Source organism: Halichoerus grypus, chromosome 4 (assembly GCF_964656455.1).
Source record: "Halichoerus grypus chromosome 4, mHalGry1.hap1.1, whole genome shotgun sequence".
In the NCBI taxonomy this organism is placed as follows: Eukaryota; Metazoa; Chordata; class Mammalia; order Carnivora; family Phocidae; genus Halichoerus; species Halichoerus grypus.
Window position 1 is genome coordinate 27,262,724 of NC_135715.1, and position 23,481 is coordinate 27,286,204.

The 23,481-nt window shown below is 37.5% G+C and overlaps 2 long non-coding RNA genes across 2 annotated transcripts in view; one reads left to right on the forward strand and one right to left on the reverse strand.

Annotated features, from left to right (window-relative positions):
- LOC118522981 (uncharacterized) overlaps positions 1 to 7,076 on the forward strand; it is a 567,305-nt gene extending 560,229 nt beyond the window's left edge. Inside the window, exon 7 of the long non-coding RNA XR_013446910.1 lies at positions 6,751 to 7,076. This is a non-coding gene — a long non-coding RNA (uncharacterized LOC118522981). The remainder of the gene's footprint in view (positions 1 to 6,750) is intronic.
- The window catches only part of LOC118522978 (uncharacterized), a 176,408-nt gene that overhangs the window by 9,492 nt on the left and 143,435 nt on the right, over positions 1 to 23,481 (reverse strand). The window lies entirely within an intron of this gene.

Below are 23,481 nucleotides of genomic sequence, written 5' to 3' on the forward strand. Positions count from 1 at the left end.
CATCATTAAGAGCAAAGTCTTTGGGATGAGCCAGTTCTGGATTTGGGTTTGAATCCTGCCTCTGTCATTTACTGACCATGTAACCTTGGAGGGAAGACTTGGAGGTATCTCTCAGTCTTCTAAGCTTTCTTTTCCTCATATTTAAAAGGTTGGTAGTGATGCTTCACTAGGATTGCTACAAAAATTAGATGAGAAAGTACACAAAAAGCATAAAACCTGGTGTATATTAAGGTCTCAGTATATGTTAATCCTTTTATTATTGTTTTAATTGTTATTGTTATTACCATGGGACTCCTAGGGAGGTGGGTTTAGAAGTAAAATTTAGTCAAGAGGATAACCAGTACACTCTTGGAGTGATACAAGGGTGAGAGCCCAGAATTCGTATGGAAACAGAGGGCACTAAGCCTGTCTAAAGCTGTGAGGGACATTCTGAATTCCTCTACTTGCATTTACTTTAGGAAAGAGTCTCAGTGTTTATAAAGAACATGCTCAATTGTGTTTTCCCAAATGGAAGTGGTCTAGGCTTAGTCATGGTAGAGGGTTGACTAGTATTCTGGGGTATTTCTAAAGTAATGGAAAAGATGACAGAGAAGAGGGTAACATGTTTAACTTGAGTGGACCAAGGTAAACAAAGAAAGAGCTGGAGAAGAATTTTTTGTCCTATTCTTTGAAATGGTCATATATTCCACTATTTTCTGAACACAAAGAAATGAATCAAACATCATGAATATTGACAAAATGTGAATAAAAGAATTGAATGTTGTATAATAATAGAGAAAATAAAATAAACAGGATATATATGACTTTTTAAGACCACAGTGGATGTCATCCATTCAATGTCTTTTTTATGAATATGAGTCTCAAAATCCTCACAAGTAAAGGAATTATATAAAGTGATGAAAATGGAAAGATCATGAAAAACTCATCAAAGCTTGGGGAGGGAGTCAAGAGACAACTTTAAGGTAGCAATGGAGAAGACAATATGGCTTATGATGATTATTTCCATTTGTTATCAAAGATAGTTTTAAAAACCATTTTTCCCAGTAGGGCATACTTTTTTTTTTTAATCTGTGTTAAGTACAGGCTTTGGTAAACACAGGAACCCACAAATGGGTGGTTTAAAATGGTACTTTCCCACAAGTCTCCTGGAGAATCATTTTCTAACAGCTAGAATGCTTCTTTTGTCTTAGAGCCTTTTATTTTAAATTAAATTGAGAACAAATTGCATATTACCTCTTCATGGTATTTCTGCACTTAAGGCACCAGGAAATTCTATAATATGATTCCTTTTCAAGGAAGTTAAATAGAACTCTTATTTCAACAATCATACCAATTTCTACACCATTTGTAAAATTGATTCTGACCTTATCAGTCTCCATCATGTTCTTCAGATTTGGATCAGTAATTCAATCCTTAATGCTATTGAAGAGTTTAAACTGGACTTTCAAAAGCCCTGCCACTTGTTTGCCTTTGTTTTTATAACTGGGAGAGAGCAATTCACACACATGCACACACACAGGCACACGTACACACATTATACACATGTGTATTATACTGTATGTTGATACCTAGTAGAGCCTTAGATATGATTTGTATATAACATCCTCTGGCCTCATCTTATTATTCTACTCTATTTTCTCTGTTACTGGTTTTTTATCTTATTGTTTTACATGTATATATTTTTTAAATATTTTATTTATTTATTTTAGAGATAGAGAGAGAATGCACCAAATGCATACCTAAGCACGGGTGGAAGGGGAAAAGGGAGAGAGACAAGCAGACTCTGGGCTGAGCGTGGAGCCCACAGGGCTCGATCCCACGACCCTGAGATGATGACCTGAGCCAAAATCAAGAGTCGGCAGCTTAACTGACTGGGCCACCCAGGCTCCCCTACATATATTTTTAGAAGGCACTTTATCTGGGACTCTAAACAAATCAGTAACAAGGACTTATCATTAAAAAAAAAAAAAGGGTTACCTTGTTTCTCAAATACACACACACAGATGTATACACACATATACACACACATCTTTGCTGCTTTGGTGAAATCAATAATTAGTTGCTTTGGAGATCTAAAATAGGTATAATTTGTAATTATATAGACTGGTCATAATGTTTAAAAGAATTTTATAGGTAGGGGTGCCTGGGTAGCTCAGTCGGTTGAGCATCAGACTCTTGGTTTTGGCTCAGGTAATGATCTCAAGGTCGTGGGATCAAGCCCCACATCAGACTCAGTGCTCAGCGGGGAGTCTGCTTTTCCCTCTCCCTCTGCTTCTCCATCCCCCCTCCCCCCAGTTATGCTCTCTCTCTCTCTCCCTCTCTCAAATAAAGAAATAAATAATAAAATCTTTTACAAAAAAGAAGAACTTACAGGTGAAGATATTATTGTATGCATATTATTTCATGTTCCTTTTTAAAAAAGTTGTTCAGGTCACACTTTGCTCCAAAACAGGGTACAACTCTACTAGATACTAATATATACTACATGCCTAAAATATGTCCACTTAAAGATAAATAGACCTTTCTAAAGATTCTATGTTTAGAAAATATTTCAGGGGAGTTTTAAACTAATAGTAATGAAAAAGCACTTTAAAAGGATATTCTTAAAACTATACTCAACCTCTTCCTACTCATTAAGAAAATCCTAATTTTTAATAAATAATCATTCTCTAAATGTTGACAGGGTCCACTTAGCAATATATAGCCAAGTGCAACTGTTTGCAAAGTGGGACATTTCCAGATAGTTAAGGCATGTACATCCCCTCTGTAAGAGGCAAAATAATGGCACACCAATGCTGCCCGCATCCAAATCCCCAAAGCCTGGGAATATACTTTATACAGCAAAATTGAGTTTTCAGCTGTGATTTAATTAAGGATTCTGAGAATGGGAACACTATCCCAGATTATCCAGGTGAGTCCAAAATAATTACAAAGGTCTTTATAAGACCAGAATCAGAAAAGGAGATTTGACATTGGACGAAGACGTCAGAGTAATGCATTTGCTGGCTTCGAAGATGGAAGAGGGCCGTGAACCAAGGAATGTAGACGGCCTCTAGATGCTGGAAAAAGGCAATGAACAGATTCTTCCCTAGATCATCCTAGAGGAATGCCATCCTGCTGAAGCTTTGATATTAATCTAGTGAGATTTCTGAGTTCCGAATGGAAAGAAAATAAATTTATATTCTCTAAGCCACTAAGTTCATGGTAATTTGTTATAGCAGCAGTAGGAAATTAAATCAACATCCAAAAGAATTGATCTATACTTGGCATTTCCACTTTCTTTTCTCCTATTCTCTCTCAGTCCCTACTCCAACTAGTCATTCCTCCTCACCACTCCACTGAAAATGTTCTTGAAAAGGTCAGCAATGACATCTACATTGCCAAAACCATTAGTCAGTATTCCTGTCTTGCCTTTGCAACCCCTCAACAGCATCTTACACATTTGATCACACCATTTTTAAAACATCTTCTTTCTGTGGCTTCCAGGACACAGCTGTCTCCTGGTTTCCCTCCTCCTGCTTCTCAGTCCTGCTTCAGGGAGCAGTCTTGCAACCTCTTCTCCATCTACAACATCCTCCCTAAGCATTCTCGTTAAGTGCCATAAATTTGAATATTATGTGTAGCCTAATAACTCCTAAACAGAGAGCTTCAGGTATACAACTGCCTAATTTATATCTCTTACATTTCTTTTAAGCTTTTCAACCCTAACATGTTTATAAGCAAATTGTCAGTTATTTTTCCTGTTCTTCAACATGTTTCTTCCATCTTCCCCATCTCAATAAAGGGCACCACCATTCACTGAGTTGCTCAAGCAAAAACTCAAGGGCATCCTTACTCCTTTCTTTCTTGTACACTTCATATTAGAAGATCCCTTTAGCCCTTATCTTTGTGGAGGGACGATTAACTGCCACCAGAGTTTGTGTTTCAAATTTCTGCTTTTTGTTAGGCTACAGAAACTACAACAGAACAAGTAAGATCTGTAGGACATTTTCAAATGATCTAATATATATATATATTAGATATATATATATTAGATATATATAATTATATATATATATATAATTACAATCCCTGAATGATGGGAGAAAAATAATAGGACAGAAGAAATATTTGAAAAGATAGTATCTAAGAAATTTCCAAAATTGATATAAAAAACATAAAGACATTAATCCACAGATCCAAGAATCTCAATGAAATTCATGCCGAATAAATACAATAAAACGAACCATGCTCAATCAAGCTGCTGAAAATCAAAGATTAAAGAAAAAAATCTTAAAAGCAGCCATAGCTACAAATATACAATAAATAAAAGAGAAAAATACAAATGATGTCTAATTTCTCAATGGCATTAATAGTGTGGAAGTGTCTCACTGATTCAAAAATGAGTTTGGTTGAACGAGTGCAAACAGGCTGAATTTAGCATGGCTTACTAAGTCTTGTATGTTCTGACCCCAGATTTCCTCTTCAGCTTCATATTCTACCTCTTTTCTTTCTCTCCCTATGCTTTGGCTATATTGGTCGTAGGAGACATGTAAAACACACATCATCTTAGGGCCTTTGTGCTTGTTCTTTCCTTTACTGGGAGGTTTACATTATACACTGCCTCATTTTCTAAGTTCTGTGCTCAAAGTTTACCTCCTCAGAAAGAAACTCTTTTGACTGTCCTGTCTATAGGAACATCTTCTTCACTCTCTATCCCCTTACCCTGCTTTATTTTTCTTCATAGCCCTTACCACCTCCTGATATTATCTAACATCATATTTGTTTTTGCTGCCTCTCCCACTAAATTGTAAAGGCAGGGACGTGGTATGTCTTGTGTACCAAGAAATCACTAGCACCTATAATAGTTCCTTCTGATCACCTGAGATCACACTTCCAGAATGATCTGATAACTAACATGTTATGCTGGTAATAGACATAATGCTCTATCAATATAGGAGAGGGTGATTCAAGATAAAATTTTGTGCAAGTGATAGTGAAAAAATTCAGAGTCACAAAGATTGGTTGTAAAATCAGGAACCAAGATCCAAAGCTTTCCAAATATCAAATTTTATGCTTTTAATACCATGATTATTTGAGGAACTATGACAAAAAAATGTAATATAGATAGAGCAAATTGCTTAAATTTTTGGAAAAGTAAGCATTTCCCCATTTCAACAACATATCCTAATATTTTGAACTTGAAACAAATAACAAAGAGTGTCTGCAATTTAGCTCAGAGCACGAGCAGGGTGGCATGAGTTTGGGGTTGGAAATGCAATGGCCAAGGAACATCATCTACAGAATCCACATGGTGAACAAAAGATGGAGTGGAAGGACCTTCAAAGGAGTAGATCCCTTCCAAGGAGTGCAGTCAATTTCTCACATCCAATAAGAGACACGCCACAATCACTCAGTATTTGGAAAACTATCTCCCAAAAAAATGGGAGGACTCCACCCCCAAATATCTCATTTTATTTTCTACCAAATATTCTATTTTATTATGCAATTTTTTTGCACAAACATTTATAAAAAGGAAAAGTGAAATGACGAAAAAAATATATATATATATATCTATATACCACAAGCATCAAAAGATTATGCCTGATTTATCTGTGCATACATACTTCTTTGTACTTTTCTAACATTTTCCAAATATTTTATATTAAAATGAATATTATTTCAAACAAGTGCTGTAGTTGAAGAGCCATAGTACTGGGACAATCTAATGCTTTTGAAAAAAAGCTGGCCATTCACTTAGATTATTCTTTTTTTTTCTGAGTCTTCCACTTTCATCCAACTTGCAATTTTGAGGAAAATATTGTGGAAGTTTGGGGGAAAAAACTCATTATTTTATGTAAATTTTTCAAATATAAATTTATCTTCTCTCTAAGAAATTTCCTTTACTTTTACCTTTATGGCCACTCTGGTTCATTTTCTTCAAATCTTTGAATCATATTGTTTTACTTAGTGCAGCATGTTGTGCACATTCCTGGAAATAACTGATGTATTTGTCTCATAAAACACTGTGTTTTTCTTCCACAGGTGGCATTGTACCTGTGCCAGGCATCCCTGGGTGGCCACTTTGCCTATTTAAATGTAAATTATGTTGGTATGAGAATAGAACTGCAGGCACTGTTATAACAACTCACATTAAATAATACACTGATGTCTAGAAACCAAGTGCAGGAATTTTTCACTGTTTTGGGAATAAAGTTGGCATTAGCATGGGCAGAATGTCATTAATGGAGGCCATTAACTGGCCATGCCATCCAGGCAAAATATATCAACAGATTGAGGATAAATTTGGAAGATTGGTATGTTTCTAGCCAGAGCTCCAGAGCACAATTGAGAAAATAACAGATCCACAGTGGAGAGTAGTTTCCTTTTGCACCTTTCTTCCTCCAATTCACATTCTATTATGTGTAAGTGAAATAAGTTCCCTGTTGCTGCAGTTGAGTCAAAGCTCTATTGCATTTTGGTTTTTTTTGTTTGTTTGTTTGTTTGTTTTTACAGAGGGAGAGAGAGGGAGGGGGAGGCAGTGAGGGGCAGAGAAAGAAGGAGAGAGAGAATCTCAAGCAGGCTCCACACCCCTGGCACGGGGCTGATCCCACAACCCCTAGACCATGACCTGAGCCAAAATCAAGAGTCGGATACCTAACTGACTGAGCCACCCAGGCGCCCTACAGTGTTTTGTTTTCAAAGTTTGCCTAACCACTATTGCCATTCACATGCACAGTTTTATTGCCTCTCCTGTCCTTGTCCTTACAGCTTCCTGGAAGATTCTGACAGCATCTGAGCTGCATGTGAGACCTCCTCTTGATTGAATCAAAAAGTCATGTTATTTGCAACGACGTGGATGGAACTGGAGGGTGTTATGCTGAGCGAAATAAGTCAATCAGAGAAAGACATGTATCATATGACCTCACTGATATGAGGAATTCTTAATCTCAGGAAACAAACTGAGGGTTGCTGGAGTGGTGGGGGGTGGGAAGGATGGGGTGGCTGGGTGATAGACACTGGGGAGGGTATGTGCTATGGTGAGTGCTGTGAATTGTGCAAAACTGTTGAAGCACAGATCTGTACCTCTGAAACGAATAATGCAATATATGTTAAGAAAAAAAAAGAAGAAGAAGATAGCAGGAGGGGAAGAATGAAGGGGGGGAAATCAGAGGGGGAGATGAACCATGAGAGACGATGGACTCTGAAAAACAAACTGAGGGTTCTAGAGGGGAGGGGGGTGGGAGGATGGGTTAGCCTGGTGATGGGTATTAAAGAGGGCACGTTCTGCATGGAGCACTGGGTGTTATGCACAAACAATGAATCATGGAACACTACATCAAAAACTAATGATGTAATGTATGGTGATTAACATAACAATTAAAAATTTTTTTAAAAAGTCATGTTACTTCCTCAAACTTCTTTTGGTTCTTTTTCTTAACATTTCTGCTCACTAGACTCATCCCTGACTTATTGTTTAGCTGTTTGTTCAGTTCAGTGGTCAGCATATTTCCCACGAGGTAAGAGTAAAACCAAAGGTTATATGGAAAGCTGAGATTTTGTTTAGTTTTATAATAGCATCCTTTTAAAAGAGTAAAAAGAAAGCATGGAGAGACATTGAAAGAATGATAAACATAGGGCGCCTGGGTGGCTCAGTCGTTGGGCATCTGCCTTCCACTCAGGTCATGATCTCAGGGTCCTGGGATCGAGTCCCACATCAGGCTCCCTGCTCCACAGGAGGCCTGCTTCTCCCTCTCCCACTCCCCCTACCTGTGTTCCTTCTCTCGCTGTGTCTCTCTCTATCAAATAAATAAAATCTTTAAAAAAAAAAAAGAATGATAAATATATGTGTCTTTTTCATTATGTGTTGGGAATTAAATCCCAAATGCAATTTGTTATATGTTAATGGTAAGGTAACTGAAAATGGATATTAAAATAAAGCTAGTTATGCTAAGTATATTACTGAGTGGTAAGAAATGTCTTTTCGTTAGAAAATCAATTTTTCTACACAGACATAGATTTGTTTGCTCCAGTTTTTCAGTTTTCATGAACACCTGTGAACTACAGACATTAATGATTAGACAGCTGATACTGGTTTCTCTCCTGAGAAAGTGAGGTTTTACTAATTGATTAGCTTTTACACTGCATTTGTGTTTTCTTTCTTTACAAATTTTTCTGCATTGTTTCTAAAAGATTTCTGGTTTCCAAAATGTGAAGCTTAAAATGGACAAGCTATTGTGATTTCTTGATGTGACAAAATTTCTACTTTTTTCTCACATTTCAATGATCTGATCAAGGAGTATGGGGCTCCTTGAATAAGATAATAGGATGTTTGATGGCCATGAAAGCTAACTGGAAAAATAGAAGATCTAGCATGAAATTATGAGAAATTTGAATTTTAGTGGTGATGGTACCACTAAAAAAGAAAATTATAAAGGCAAAGAGTTAAAACTAATGTCTTATGTGTAAAACACTTTTTCTCAGTTGGAGACTCTGAAACACCATTTATCCTCTATACTATATTATGACACATAGGGCTTGGGAAAATAATTTAATCAATTTAGTCTCAATTCCATAGAAATTCTCTTACCTTGACCTTAATTATGAATTAACTGTGTGTATTCCATGTTTTACTTACACACTAGACTAATGATGATCTTAAAGATCTGTCTAACTTTTTGTAGGCTTCATAAGAAGATTTTCTCTAGAAACCTATTGCCAAAGTTTAGCTTAATTTGTACTTTGGAAAATAGAGAGTGGTTTTATCCAAAAAGTCTCCCTAAATAAACTTCACTATATTCTAAACCTACCTTTTCCATCCTGTAAACTAAAGATAAATGTGTAAGTGCTAAGAACAGAATGTCTGGTTGTTGCTTTTTTAACATATACTGTATATAGAGAAAAATTTTCAAAGTGCCACATCAGTTATACAAATGACTAATTCCCCCGTTATGTATGTAGTGTTAGCAAAAAGTCATTAGCTGGTGCACATTTGGCTGGGGATCTGCAGTGTTGGTTATAATCCATATCTTGGTTATGACATGAATTCTGTTAAGAATGAGAGGAGCCAAAACTCATCAACTGGAGTGGCTAGTCCCATAAGCAAAAGACAGGTTGATGTGATTGATACAAAATGCCCTTCCCACTCTAACCCTGTACCTATTTAGAAAGCCCTTTGTTTAATCCTGTATTGCCCAAGGCTACAGGCAATAGGTCAAGTTTAATAAGGAGCCCACTTCCAATTTGTAATGCCCTCTTAAACCGCAAAATAGTGTCATAGAACTCTAGGCAGAAGGTCAGGAAATCTGGGACTAATCAAGGCATTTCAAGCACACAAGTTTTATCAAGTGCTGACCATCTAAAGATACATGTGTTCAGGAAAGCACACTGTGATGAAGCATGTCCTTTAACCATGAAGCGCTTCCACTAGTCAGTAGGAACAGATACAATTTTCCTTAACCTTTCAGTGCCCCAGTTTTAAAAGTGGAAACAGTTAGATCTCCTCTAGCATATTTCATATACATATTGTAATGCCCATCAGACTTACAAATGAGAATAAAAGCATCTAGTCTTAGAAAGATCCCATCTCACAAAAATAAAACCCAAGTTGGTCTCAATATGTACTTTAATCCACATTTTTTTGGCCTTAAATGCTGCAAAAGTGATGACAACTAAAATAAATGGACCATTGGCTGATGCTTCCTGCATTTTATTTTTCTAAAAATGATTTCTTGATCACTTATGTTTGTGTACAGTAATTTTGTTCCTATGAAAATGTATTTATAAAAAAGAAAATGTATGAGAGACCTATTATGTATAAGAAAAGTAAGGAGAAGTGGAAAGATTCTATGAAAGCCACAATGAAGATTCTTTACTGAGAAGTCAAGCACACTTTAGAATACATCTAAGCAGTAATCAAGGTAGATTATATAGGAAATAAATGTTACAAAATGAAAATAAAATTTGAGGAAAATTAGGGAAAGCGAGGGGGACATGAGAAAGAAACAAAGAAAGGAATTCATTAATATGATGATTTTTTCTGCTACATCGTATCTTCTTCAATCCTTTTCCCCCAAGCTTCTTAGGAAGGAGCTAAACTGTGGGCAAAATAAGGGGCTGTCTCCATGGTGTGATTTAAGAAGACATTAAAGAAAAAAACCCTATAAATCAAAAATCTCTCTCTTCCATTGGTCTGCCAGAGTATATGTTGGTATAAAGTAATTATAATAATGATGAGATTAAGGCTATTTAGGGACTTTATTAAAATACTCTTCTCCATAAGGCGCTGTACATGAAGCCATTATCAAACACTTATGTAAGCCTGTATAATATTGGGCAAGTAGCCTTGTGAAGAAGCTAAAGGGAAGTGGACAGCAGATTTTGATAGTGGAGAGGGATTTAGGGAGATGGCACCTGAATGGGAAAATCTGGATGGAGTTATTCAGTAAGGGAACTAAACCATCAATAGCACCATGAGGAACCTGAGACTCTGGGCTGTAAAATGCTAGAACTGAAGATGAATCATGAGCAGATGGATGAGGAAGCTTGTCAATATATTACTATTTCACAAAATTCCTTAAAGCCCGTCCTCCCATAAATGTTTACTTCAGGGAAATAGCTCTGTTCTTTAAAATCTCCCATGTATGATTGTTCAACTTTCCATAAGATTCTTTTATTTAAGATATTATTTATTTATTTATTTATTTATTTATTTATTTATTTAGAGAGTGAGCATGAGTGGAGGGAGGGGCAGAGGGAGAGAGAGAATCTCAAGCAGACTCCATGCAGACCCCAGGCTCGATCCCACAACCCTGAGATCATGGCCTTAGCCAAAATCAAGAGTCAGACGCTCAACTGACTGAGCCATCCAGGTGCCCCAACTTTCCGTAAGATTTTATGCAAAAGCGATATTCTCATTTAGCAGTTTGATTTTTTTCAAAGACTCCTTCATTCATTTATTCATTCATCATTTGGCATCATATTTTTATTGAGTGCCTAAGAGTAAAGGCTTTGCCATGTTCTGAAGATAAAGCAGTAAACAATAAAAAAGAAGTTGCTTCCCACATGGGGTTTATGGTCTAGTAAAGACAAACTAGTAAACAGGCTAATGAAAGAGCAAATGATAAGATATAGAGATGAAACCCCACGTGCTGAGAGACTACAGAGGCGGACCACCAGATCAGCTGTGGAAGGGAATGAAAGGCTTCCTGAGGGCAGCTGCATGTCAGTTAAGTTCTGAAAATGTATAAAAGGCAAAAAGAGAGAGAGAGTTGAGTGTTCTGGGCAGAAAAACAGTACGTGTGGAGACCAACAACAAGAGAAAGCACAGCACAACTAGTGAAAATAGTCATTTGTTTGTTGTGCAGAGTTCAAGGTGTAGAGTGTTCAGAGATGACACTGGGTTGGAGGTCGGGTTCCAGAACATGAAGAGCCTCACAAGCCATGCTAAGCAGGGGGTTTGGACTTTAAAGAGCATTGGGGAGCTAGTGAGGGAGAACTGGATGCAGCAGGTATGGGGTCAGGCTGATATATAACAAGAACTCAATAAATACCACTAGAATGAATGTGATTATGAGAAAAAGAAAAATGATACAAGCAAAAGAAGACCATCTTGGAGAAGGTAAGTAGACAGGTGAAGCTGCCTTAAGAGAAGCTAATTTTATAAAAATTGAGGGAGTAAAAGAAAATAAGAAAATAGAATGAGAGTAACAGGCTTAAAGGTGGTAGGTGTGTGTGTGCTACTATCAATAGGAAAGAGTTCAACATGCTTATGGGCTGAAATTAAGGCTTCAGAATAACAGTCAGGAGAAGAGAAAGGGGACACCCTTGAATAAGACAAAGAAAATTTCTTCCTCTGAGATTTGAAGAAAATAGTAGGATTGGTGAGGATACAAGTATCATGGGTGGAGGGGCTGGGCAACGGGAGTGTGCACTTTCATGACTTCTATTTTCTCTAGGAAGTAAAAGACAAAGTCACTGATTAAAAGTAAAGGCCTGGAGCAACACACATTGAGGAAAGGGGTAGGATTTGCAGTATCTGCTTCGGAGAAACAAAGTTGATTAGAATGGGGAGAAAAAGTATTGCCAAGGAGAATATGGGCTCAATTAGGGTTGGAAACCAATTTCTAACTGCTGATCCTCTCAGGAAAGGACAGATTTTGAAGACACCAACTTTTTGAGACTATCCATGGGGGAAGTTCATAAAACATAGTCCTGGGGCCAAGCTAGGGTATTCAAAATATTGGATAATAAGTTTAAGCATAACAACTCTTGGAGATTAGCTTGAAGCTAGTGGATGAAGCTGGTAAAAATAAGCAGAGATGCCAAAACTGGAAACAGGGCAAACACAGATGGAATGAGGAGGCAAAGGGTCATAGCCTGAGCAGTACAGGAGAGAACAAAGCCTGTGGGCAGTAGAGGCTTGATTCAGGAGAATGCATTGTTTGCTGCTACATTCATTTTCCTGTGGTTTGGTGAGTTCCAGCTAAGTCCAGACAGGACATTTATAAGGGTATGCATGGATTCAGGATACATGATTTTCTCTAACAATTTCTAGCCCTGGAGTAGGAACAAAGAAATCAAAGAGGTGCAATAACTTGAGATATCATATTAGCTGAACAGGATTGTTGGGAAAATGAACTAACACAATGATCCAGACAAGACTTTTTTTAAAAAAGTAGTGTTGGCAGAAGTTTGCTGATAGACCAAAGAATAGGGGACTGAATGGCTGTGGACGAGTGAAAGAAAGGGAGTGAAAAGGTGGTTATATCTCCTGAAAAGGCAACGCCATGTCCCAAAACAGTTTTTCAAATCAATTCTGGAAATGAGTAACATGTAACCTGCAATTAAGTTTGTGCTGTACATGAGCAGTTAGGATAATGAAGAAGATGGAAAAAGAGAATATGATGCTTCTTCCCGAATATTTTCCAGTTCATCAAAAAAGAAAAGAATGTTAATGCTACGCAAAATAAGTCAATCAGAGAAAAGACAATTATCATATGATCTCACTCATATGTGGAATTTTAGAAACAAAACAGAGGATCCTAGGTGAAGGTAGGGAAAAATAAAACAAGATGAAATCAGAGAGGGAGACAAACCATATGAGACTCTTCATCATAGGAAACAAACGGAGGGTTGCTGGAGGGGAGGGTGGTGGGGGGATGGGGTAACTGGGTGATGGGCGTTAAGGAGGGCACGTGATGAAATGAGCACTGGGTATTATATAAGACTGATGAATCACTGAACTCTACCTCTGAAACTAATAATACACTATTAGTTTGAATTTAACATATCAACTATAGTTGAATTTAAATTTTTTAAAAAAAGAAAGAAAAGAATGTCAGGCTATGAAAAAGATCAAATTATGTGTATTTTCAGTGAGCATCCAGAAGAGTATGTTTAGGGCAGAAAGTGAGAATGTTTCACAAATAAAACAGAGACATCTCAATTTAGGGCCTTCTACATGAATGGTTGTCCTTTGTCACTAACCCTTGAAGTATTGCAGACCTGAGATGCAAATCAGAAATTAACTATCATTTTGATGGTACTTTGCTGTCCACAACTCAATTTGCCTTCTCCTATGTTCAATGACCCTCAGGGTAACCCTGTGGGAGAGAAACAATGTCACCTCCTTCCCCGTTATATAGAAGTAGAAACTAGCACTAAGCAGATCCCTTAAGCAGAGGTTCTTCTGGCTCTAAAGCCCAAACTTCTTCCTTAATGCCACACATTATGAGCGAGACAAGCTTTACATCTCCGTATCAAGATGGAGAAAAACACAGAGATTTCCTGTCAGGTGGAAACATCAGCTGCTAACTTCAGACCCAGTATGAATAAGTGGTGAGAATAATACTTTTGGTTTCCTGGTGTCATGCATGAATAAATCTATAGTATTTAATAAGTTATGAAACTATATTGCTATTATGAGGAAATGTTATCTCTTTTATCACTCAATAATTTGTGTAAGCATAAATCTATAGACTTGGCAGAATTCGTAATGACCCAATATGCCCATAACTAAGGCTCAATTGCTGTTTATTACTTATAAGAGATTCCTTGCTGCTTTTCTATTACGTCATTTAAAATATTGATCTTATGTTATTACCCATATGATCATGAATCAAGCTCTGTGTGTTTACCTGCTGCAGCTGAAGACACTGATCTAACAGTATCATAACATGGAATTTAAAGTATTACAGCTCCCTAAGGAAATTTGCTGAAACCAGTTGGACCTACTTTGAGTTATTTGTTTGGTTAATTATCAATGGCTCCAAAACGGGCCACTGTAAAAGCTTTCTCAGTAAATTGCTTTCAAAGCCTTGGGCAGTTTGTAGACATTATGCTGCTCTTACACTCCACACAAGGTTCTCTTTGTTTATTGCCCTGTGCGTTACACATATCCTTGCACTTTTCACTAATGGTTTGTAGGCAGCCCTCGTTCATGATCAGACTGCCCTGATAACTTGATAGTCTTCCAGTCCTCTCAGAAGGGGTTTGAAATTGGAACGCAAGATATTTACCATCATAATAAACATACCCATCAGGTCACTATGGATGAAGAAGTTAAACGTGCAAGTCTCCAAGTCCTTATTACCCAATATCTTTCTTCAGGCTTCCAGGGCCAGACTGACATTACCACATCATATGGCTGTTGCGTCCCTTATTATCTTATTATCTTCTCTTAATATCCTCAGCAATTAAGATCTTATCCAGTGTGTCTGGAGGAAAGGTGACCTGGATGAGACTTCCGAAGATGTTATCTGATGCAGGCAGCGAAGCTCTGATGAAAAGATAACATTGACCAAAAGATATTGTCTTTGTTCCAGGAAGAAGATGGACTGTTTGGATTTTTATTTCATGTTTTGTTTTTAACGTATGTGAGGTGATTTGTGCTGTGTCAGCTCATCTAGTTGGAACTATAATTTTCAGAATTCCTTTCCAAGTTACGAGTTCCTGTGAACCACAAGAGCTCTTTGGGGTGATAGCTGAAAGGTGGAAAGAAGCAGCAGCCGTATCCTTTTACAGTGCAAAGGCTGGTGCGAGCCATGGGGTATTTGCAATGGGGTGCATTGTTTCGTCTCTGCTGGCTCACCCTGTCCAAGTGGACCTCAGCCAGCCTGCAGCAATTCCAGTAACCCCCGGCTCTCCTCCTTTGGCTTCCCCGAATCCCAGCGGTGTCTGCAGCTCCTGTGGCAACAACAGCACTTGCTCTTCCAACTCACGCTGGGTTTCCTCCAGTTTCTCTGACGTTTGGGCCAGCTCCCGGAGTTGGGCCCATGGTGAAGGACACCAGCCTCACACTCAAGTCACCAGCAGTGTTGATGTTGAGGCTCGGCGGTGGCAAGAGACCTCAACGGGTTCCAGCCTCCCTCATGGGCACAAATTTGTCCTGTCCCTTACCAACTTCCCCATCTTTCCTCCCCAGTGGCCTCCCCTGGTGACCTCAGGCTCAGCATCCAATGTAGAAAAACAGCTTATATAAACTCTTTAACTAGTTCCTACAAATGGGTAAGGTCAGATCCCTGTGATAACCCCCTAAGTCTTTGTTACTCCTAATGGCTCTGTTTCTCCAATCCAAGCTTAACTAATAAAATTTGCATATCTGTTATACTAAGGGGGATAGCATCTACCAAAATATGCTTCAACAACATATCTCATGTAAGCCGCTAAAATTTGGAGCCGTAGAGGAGAAAATCCCACATTTATTGTTTTAGATTGATATTTTGAAGCTTCTATCCTTTTAAGTAATTTTATTTTTAAAATAGTTTTCCATGGGTAAGCTACAAATAATATGAAATTATTAAAAATTTAAGATTACCTCCAATAGACCATTCTGAAAGCCACATTCATGCAAAAATTAATTCAGTTAAAAGAGAACAATGTTCTTAATCAGGACATGGATGGGTTTTGTAATCCAAACCATTGAAAAAAATTTCTAATTCTGACATCATAAAGAATCAATTCTTCTTATATTTGGGAAAATAAGAGAACTCATTAAAGTCATTCCAAAGACTGGAAGACTATTTAAGTTGTCAGGGAAATATCTTGTAGTGAAGACACTTCCTATAGGTAAGTGAAACCAGCAACAGAGCCAAAAAATTATTTATGAATATGAATGTTCTCCCCAATACATTTCCCCCATACAAGCTAATAATTTAATTCATATTGCATAATTTTTTAACACAAAGAAAGTTAGTTCTATGTAATGTCTGGGTTAAAATTTCAGATTAATGAATAGGCTCGCACAGGTACCGCAGTGACTACAATATAAGCAGAGTTCCAAGGACAATGGCCTTTGTAAAAGGATGGGATTATTTCAGTAGAGGAATGAAGAAACACATTTCAGAAGAGGTGGTTACTCTTGAAAGGTAAATGTAAAAATAGAACCACAGATATTGGCAACAAAAGGAGAAAGGCACTGAAGTGCAAAAACTCAGTCTGTTTAAAAAAAGCATGAGAGTTGGAGCAGCTGGGTGGCTCATTCTGTTAAGCGGCTGCCTTCGGCTCAGGTCATGATCCCAGGGTCCTAGGTTCGAGCCCCACGTCAGGCTCCTTCCTCAGTGGGGAGCCTGTTTCTCCTCTCCCTCTGCCTGCTGCTCTGCCTACTTGTGTTCCCTTTCTCTCTCTCTATCAAATAAATAAATAAAATCTTTAAAAAAAAAAAAAGCATGAGAGCATCTGAACTAAAATATATACATATAGGGGAACAATAAGAGGTAAATCTGGGAAGTAGGTTGCAGCATATTATGGACTAGAGAGCCCTGAATGCCAAACTAAAAAGGGGGCTTTTTTACCTTATTTTATTGGAATAAGTATCCCAAGAAAGCACCCTCCTAAGAGAGCATTCTGGAGAAAACTACTGACTTGGAAGTTTTATCTAACAATACTGTGTGGGTTGAAGCAGATAGTGTAAAGGTAAGAGTTGTGGGGACCACTTCAAAGACAACATGGACAGAACAAAAATAATGAGGACCTGGAAATTCACCCTAAGTATGAAGAGCAACTATTTTATTATAAATGTGGGGGAGGTTAGAAGGAAGAAAAATGAAGTTTGGGGGACAGGTTCCTATTAAATAGAAAGTAAGGTCAGTTTTGAGAAGAAAGATTTTGAGTTTGCAAGAATTAGTTTACTTGTTTTTATGGAAGTATAGCTGACAGGCGATGTTACATTAGTTTCAGGTGTACAATGCAGTGATTGGACAAGTCTGTACGTTCTTCTATGCTCACCACAAGGGTAGCTACCATCTGTCATCATACAACACTATTACAATACCATTGACTGTACTCCCCATGCCGTACCCTTTATCCCCGTGATTTATTCATTCCACAACTGGAAACCTGAATCTCCCACTTCCCTTCACCCATTTTGACCAAGTCCTACCCCATCCCCTCTGGCAACCATCTGTTTATTCTCTGTATTTATGCATCTGTTTCTACTAATTTGTTTGTTTGTTTATTCATTTGTTTTGGTTTTGGATTCCACACATAAGTGAAATCATATGGTTTTTGTCTTTCTCTGTCTGACTTATTTCACTCAGCATCATACTCTCTAGGTCCATCCATGTTGTCACAAATGGCAAGATTTTGAGGTTACAACTTAAGGAAAATAGAAAGGGTTGATGAATCAGTGTCTATGGTAGCATTTGTCCATCACCCTTATAGTTCCAGTAACTGTCTTGTCTGCTCTGCTTCATCTATATTGTTCCCATTGGAACTGCCCAACTATTCTATCACAAATATGCTTCCTTGGCCTAGATCTGGGCACCAGACTCAAGTATAACCAATCGGAGCATCCACCTAGAATTTCTGGAACTGGGCCATAAAAGTCAGTGTCTTTCTAGTAATCTGGGTTTTACGACAGAAACCAGAATGCCATGTCCTACTGGCCCTTCATTGTGTTTCCCATATGTTTCCTACCATACAGAGCAGATGTGATCTGCACCAAAAAAAAAAAAAAAAAAAAAGGTAAATGGATTCATAAAGAAAATAATAAACACACGATGGAGAGAGATGGAATGTAATCCCCTGATTCCAGGTGTTACTGAGGACCTGTCCTATTCCCATCCTTTTATCCTCTGAGACATCGCAGAAAGATTTTAACAAATTCCTCCGATGGCTTCAGCTAGTTCAAGCTGTTTTTCTGACACTTGCAATAAGACGGTTGTAAGAAATAAAAATCGTTTCAGTGGAGAAGTAGCAATAGAGCTGACTAGGAAGACATCTAAACATTACCAGACACCGTCAAGTCACAGGACCCAAAAGAAGTTGCAGAAGAGAAATGGTAACAGTGTTCATTGGCTTGGTGTGCAAGTTTCTGCAGAAGCATTCTGTAGCCCAGGGATAGATGAGGAGAAGGTAGGCTCTTGAACTGATCAAAGTTTGTGATTTTAATTGGAAACTCATTGGAAGAGCAACATGACACAAGGTTAGTGATATTGACAAACGTGATTAAAACTCAGGGTAAAGTGTGTCTCAAAGGGAATGATGATATCCATTAGTGATATCTGCCCTGATCAGAGGAATAGGAGGCACAAGCATGATTTTTAATACATTCCCTTTCTCCTCTCCAGGCTCTAAATTTATACTCCATGACTCTTTTAGTAAAACCAAATTAATGTAACTGTCCAAGTCAAGATGACAGTAAAGAAACTGATCCAAAATCACTGAGCAAAACTAAGAGTTTTGTTGTTTATTTTGTTTGTTTGTTTGTTTACAAAAAAACAGATGTCCAGGAGACAAAACCAGGTGGTATATCTTAGAGATAAGATACTATAAGAAATAGTAACAGAAAGAAATGAAAAGTCTGCCCTTATGTCCTAGGAATTAAAAAATAGGCTGAAAAGAGAATTAAGTACATATTGTGTACAATTTACATAGTGTAAAATAAAATAGTAACCAAAAATACCAAAATTTTGTAGTTTCCATTTTATGTTTCCTGTTCTGTAAGATTTTGAAGTGGGAATAGTTACTGTTGGTATCCCACTCAAATCCTCTCACGCTTATCATTTCAGTACCTGTGATCTGTACTTCCAGCTGCCTACGCCTGTGTTTTGTTGCCTATATATTTTATCTGGCTACCAAAGCCACTGTGGCCTAAGAATTCACACCCCCTAGGAGCATCCCTCAACCAATGACAGAAGGGAGCTTGGTGTGTAAATATTCCAGCCTGCTCTCCCCACCTGGCGGTAACTCTAAAATACACCCAGATTTTCTCATTAGAGCAAAATGTGGTTATGGCCAGTAACAACCTGCTTCCTAATGAACTTATTATTGGCTGCTTTTTCTTCCCTCTTTCACTTTCCTTCTCTCTACTGACATTTCCTGAAATTTTCTCTCAGATAAGTAATTTGAACTTGAATACTTGTTTCAGGATTTGCTTCTGGGGTTATGCAAACTACCAAAAAATTCAGGGTAGAGTCAGAGAATAGTGTTGAATCATCACTCTGGGACCTCTTTTCTGAGAGTTCAAGATTTGAAGAGTTTTATTCTCTGGGCTAAGAGAAGTGTCAGTTCTTTAATTTTATTTAGTTAAAAGGTATGTAAGATCTTTACAATATTAAGGCTTATACAAAATTAAACAGGATATGAGAAGAGGGTTAATATTTTATTAAGAAAGATTTTCTTAAATCTACAAATGCAGGTTCCTAATCATTGCAGTGAAAATACCTGTATGTTAAGTGAAAAGCGCTTTGGTAAGTTCATCCTAAAACATTGTATAAGAGCTATAAACAATATACAATATCATAACTTTGGATTATACAGTTGACCCTTCAACATGGGCTTGAACTTCATGGGTCCACTTATGCATCCATTTTCTTTTTCAATTAAAACAGTACAATATAGGTAATGTACTTTCTCCTATAATCTTCTTAATAACATTTTCTTTTCTCTAGCTTACTTTAAGAATATAGTATATAATATGTATAACATTAAAAATATGTGTTGGGGGGCGCCTGGGTGGCTCAGTTGGTTAAGCGACTGCCTTCGGCTCAGGTCATGATCCTGGAGTCCCTGGATCGAGTCCCGCATCGGGCTCCCTGCTCGGCAGGGAGTCTGTTTCTCCCTCTGACCCTCCCCCCCCCCATGCTCTCTCTCTCAAATAAATAAATAAAATCTTTAAAAATAAATAAATAAATAAATAAATAAATAAATAAATATATGTGTTGGGGCACGTGGGTGGCTCAGTCAGTTAAGCGTCTGCCTTCAGCCCAGGTCATGATCCTGGAGTCCTGGGATAGAGCCCTGCGTTGGGCTCCCTGCTTATCAGGGAATCTGCTTCTCCCTCTCCCTCTGCCCCTCCCTGCTGCTAATTCTCTCTCTCTCAAATAAATAAATTAAATATTTTTAAAAATATATATGTTAATCGACCGTTATGTTATCATAACAGTAAGGCTTTCCAGTCAATGGCAGGCTATTAGTAGTTAAGTTTTTGAGAAGTCAAAAATTATACCCAATTTTCAAATGGGTGGAGATTGGCATCCCTAACCCCCCACATTGTTCAGGTGTTGACTGCATTAACTTGTAACAATTTAGGAAGTAGCTAAGAAAGAGTACTAATGTAAGTTGATACAATAACTCCCACAGTTGAATAGTTTCACACAACTAAAATTTAATTTCACACTCTTAGTACCCAATGCAAGTGTTCCAAGTCCAGGCTAGCAGGAGAGCCTTTCCCACCCAGTCAGCCAGGAGTCTACTTAACATCTACTTAGGTTACTCCAGGGGTCTTCCCCACCCAACCAGCCAGAAATGGAACAGGGCAGAAGGAGTGAATCCTGGGAGAGATTTATGGGGCAGGCCTAGAGAAATAGTTTATTTCTCTCATTCCATTGACTATGTCTCAGTCACATGACTGCAAGAGGTGGTGGAACAGGGAAGCACTCCCACTGGGAAAATGGGCAGATATTTCCCAATGACCACTCTGCATGTGGAAGAGAGAGTACTCTTTTTTGGCAAATAGCCATCTCTTCCACAACAAATATTTCTTTTCCTTATGCAAAATAAATATGCTAAATAAATTAATAATATAAACAAATTACAACTGAATGTTAAGTCAAACCATTTTCAAGAAGTAAAGGGGAGGGCGCCTGGGTGGCTCAGTTGCTTAAGTGTCTGTCTTTGGCTCAGGTCATGATCCCAGGGTCCTGGGATTGAGTCCCACAGTGGGCTCCTTGCTCAGCAGGGAGTCTGCTTGTCCCTCTCCCTCTGCTGCTCCCCCTGTTTGTGCTCTCTCTCTCTCTCTCTCTGTGACAAATAACTAAATAAAATCTTTAAAAAAATTAGGGGAAAATGTATGAATATATCAAAAATTCATATTCTTAATAAAATAGTCCTTACCTACTTATTAAAATTTCTCTCCTTAAATTTATGCCAAAAGCATACCTAAGTTTTCAAAACAATAAAAATATTTTCTAAATTTTCAAAAAAAAGCTTATTTAAGAGTTCAGTCTCTGTAATGGAAAGTGCTAATATTTCACTCACTTTAAAAAATAATCCATAATTGAAACATTTCATTTGTTTATATTGGCCTTCTCCTATACCACTTACTTAAAACTCAGGTAACTTTGTACAATGAAATCTAAGAAATTCTTACATCATTTCTGTCACATATTTGTATATTCTTCCTGGGGAAATATTAAGAGCATTTCAGAGCTGCCCCCCCTTTTTTCTGAATAAAACTCTATTTATTTTCTCTGACCCACAGAGATAAATGCAAGGAGGCAGAGATTATAGAAAATTTAAAGATCAAAATTTAGAGTCAGATAAGTATATGGTCACATTATCAGAAGTTGGAATAAATGGTTTACAAAACCAAGATTTCTGTTATGAAATTCGCTGCTATTTCCTGAGTAACAAGCTGGCCTCTTAATTATTTATTTGGCAAGAAGCATTTGCATTAACACATTCATTACAATTATCTACATGTGGTCTGTTAAGAGAGAAAACTATGTATAAAATATATTATTCTCATTTCTTTAAACAAAATCCAACATTTGTACTGTGAACTAATTCAGAAAATATACTAGTTTTATTATATAAAGTGGAGTCAAGCTGCATACCTAGGTGATGCTAAGACATTATGTATAGATTTTAAGGAAAGAAAACAGCTATAACACTATATTCCTGACCAATATTATGACACTTGTTAATGGAACTGTTGACTTGTGATCACTGACATTGATTGAATACTTATGAAATACGCACCAGTTGTTTTAAGTGCTTTTTATTCTGTCTCATACTATTATTATCCCAAATTTATAGGAGAGGAAGCTGAGACTTAAAAAGTTAGGCATCTTGCCCAAAGTCACACCAAGAGGAAGCAGGAGAGCTGAGATATGAACACAATTCACTTGACTAGCTTCTGTGCTCTTACCCGTGATGCTCTGGACCTTCACCAAAGGTACATCACTGTTTCTTACTCAGTGATAAGTACAGGTTTAAAGACAAAGAACCAATTTAATGAAAATGAGCCCAGACTAAAAAAAAAAAAAAAAAAAAAAACAGGAAGAAGATAGTAAAAGAAAATTAGGCACTTCTATATCAGTAATCTTCCTTGATTATTAACATGACAACTCTTGGAGATGAATAACATTTCCCTTTTGAGTGAGACAGCTAAGACCTAAACAAGTGGGATGGTGTGTCCAGCAGTATCACAGAGCAAGGAAGATGCAGAGCCAAAACTCAGACCCAAGCCTTTTGACTTTCTATCACTACACCTTCTGCTGTACTACACACCCTTTTAGGACACATGGTCTTCTCCTTGAATATTTTCTTTCATTGCTTAGCACATAAATTTACCTGCACTTCAAGTCTTGCGATATATTAAATATGTTTTTTTCATTTCCTTCTGAAACAAATCGACCAATCAAATTTAGCATTACTTTGCTAGCAGTGAATGGAGATGTTAGTCAAAATCCAAGTCTGTGTCTCCAGGGTGATGGCTTCTATCAATATGATCAAAAAAAAGGGGGTTGGGGGGAGGGAAGCAGGTACAACTCTGGAGGTTCATTTCTCCTACTCTGATATATAATAGAAATTGTCAGCCTGTTTTAAAAGGACAAGAATAAGAAGGTGAAAAAGGAAACCTTGAACAGGAAGTAAATGCAGTGATTGCAAAAACAGTAATAAGGTTAGAGTTATGTAACTGGCCCTAAAAGTGATTATATGTACACATGCTTCAAGATAAAACATGCACTCGGAATGTAATTTGGGGTAGATTATGAGGAAACCAAGCATTCTAATAGTGTGAAAGTCTGAGGAAAGAGGAGGGATGTAGTATGAATTGCCTAATAGTGACAAGAAAAATATCAAGAAATATAATATTTGTGATGGGAGAATGGGTAGAGAAGAATCTGTAACTAGGAGAAGAATTTTCAGAAGATGTAGCCCCCCAAATGGCAGGAAACAGTGGCAAAATTAAAACACTTCTTTAACTGATTGGGAGAGCTTGCTTAAAAGCTGAGAGTAAACATGAACTTGCAAGAGAACTAACAAGTAAAAACT